We start from the raw sequence: 2,313 nt of genomic DNA on the forward strand, positions 1-2,313 counted from the left end.
CTGTTACTAACTTTCCACGGACCGCAGGTTAAGAATCACCTGCCTCTGTGTCACAGAAGAAATAACAATGAAATCCCATTGCAACGAACTTCAAAGGACCTCAATCTTAGTTCGTTGTTACGGGACTTTCGTGGTAATGGAATTCAACTTCATTTAAATCGGCTCCTAACGGCAGTTGAATCGGAACTGAAAATTTATTTCGTTGAAACGGGTATTTCGTTGTATTAGTATTCGTTACTACGGAATTTCACTGTATTACTGCGTACAAAAAGTTTCAGAGTATTTTGTCGACGATGCATTTGTTAACCTGTTGGAGCTTAATATTTTGAGGGGTCGTTCACAAGCGATGTCACTTAGAGGGGGGGGGAGGAGGGTTCGATTAAGTGTGACAATATCTGACAGGGGACAGGGAGGGGGAAACAAACAGTGTGACATCGCACATTTTTTTTATAATCTTATGCTTATGAAAAATAGCATGAAATGTAACAAGGGAAGGGAGAGAGTACGGGAAGTATCATTTCTTTATCATGAAGTGTGACATTTCATGATAAAGAAAGGAGAAGAGTCAAATATGTTGAAGAAAACTGTGATGTCATTAACGGACGGACAAGCCCCTGATGCCTTTATCAGAAAATTCAACGCAAGTGTTAGATGGTGAATTTAGGAGGACATAAAACTTCTGTGGGAAGGTAAAGCGCGATATCTGCAATTTTTTCTTTCTTTCTTTTTTTGCCTTTTTCTCATCTATTGTACTTAAGCTTCAATGTACAAACTAACTTGCTTATTTGGTTTTCGCTGAAAATAAAGAACGAAGAAAACATCAAACTCTGTTATTTCCAGATTGTTTGTATGGAATTCAAAACACGTTTCTTCAAGTATCTCAAAACCTCATTCCTGCAGATACTGTGCTTTACCTTCCCACGGCAGTATACTACCACAATCCTTCCAAAATATATATCATTTATAATGGTCAAATAATAAAGCATATATGTTTTAATTTATGCAGTAATGTTTGCGAAACTTCTAATGAGCTTGCATGAAGTTTGCTTTGAAAAACTTCCAAGTAAATCATATTTTGTTTTTGAATTTCGTTTTTTAGTCACTTTATTACTATTGGTTTTGAAACTAGTTTCCAAACATCAAAGATCACTTTTTCGTGTTGTGGTGTTTGTGAAATTCATCATAAATTGGGGTTCTAGTCCACAATCGCTCAATAAATCATCTTTCACCTTCTTTTCGAAACGGTTTCTGAAAAGATTCAAAGGTATTATTTTCTCTGTCCCAAATTAGTTGCAAAATTTGAATTACTTTTGTACTGATTATTTGTTGACAGCATATCACCCTAAATTCTCTTAAAATGTTTTAATAAAATCAGAATATCCTCAATTTCAATATTTAGTACGCAGTTATTTAAGCGCAGCAACTAATTTTAGGACAACATTTTCGGCCTAAATGCAAATATGAAGGTTAGCGGTCATCATTTGCCACGTGGTGGTTGAATTAAGAAGTGACGACTATAAACTTTAGCTTCATTCACTACCAAATCTCCAATTACCCTACTTGCACCGTGTTATCAATTAAAGTTAATGCCATTAACTAGTTATATTAACCTTTATTTAAACTGATATTTTTAAAGATTTTGTTGCAATTTAAAAACTAAATTCATTCATTTATTTATTTATTTATTTGCAAAAATTGTGGCGACTAGAAAGGATAGATGGCGATTAATTAATTTACTACTACTCGATACCGGCGACCAGAAAAATTTTCTAATCCTGATATCTTACGTAAATGTAGCTACTAGAACGGCGAGACTAGAACTTTTAGAACATTATCTGTTCTTGATACAACATCATATACTGAATCAAAATGTCAGTCGATAGAAAAAGTCGATGGTATATTAGCGCCAAATGATGGATCAGTTCCAAATCGTCGGAGTAACGATCCACTTCTCGCACCGTCGAGTAGATGCTGTTAAAAAATAGCATAGCACTCTGAAAACTCAGTAAAATGTTTAAAAAGAAAAACATCAGTTTCAATATTTAGTGCAAACGTATTCAAATGTAGCAACGTATTTCTGACAACATATTTGACCTACATGTAGCAACCAATTTGGAACGGGGAGTAAAGCTTTCGGAAAATCATCTCTTCTTGACACAACATCAGAAACTGCAACAAAACATTCACAGACAAAAAAAAAAAAAAAAAAAAAGCAGAGAAAAAGAGAAAAAAAAATAAGAAAAGGCGATGGTACATTAGGGTCGAATGATAGACCAGTTTCAAGTCGTTACAGTAACGATCCACTTGACGCAC

This window comes from Uloborus diversus, chromosome 4, assembly GCF_026930045.1.
Source record: "Uloborus diversus isolate 005 chromosome 4, Udiv.v.3.1, whole genome shotgun sequence".
In the NCBI taxonomy this organism is placed as follows: Eukaryota; Metazoa; Arthropoda; class Arachnida; order Araneae; family Uloboridae; genus Uloborus; species Uloborus diversus.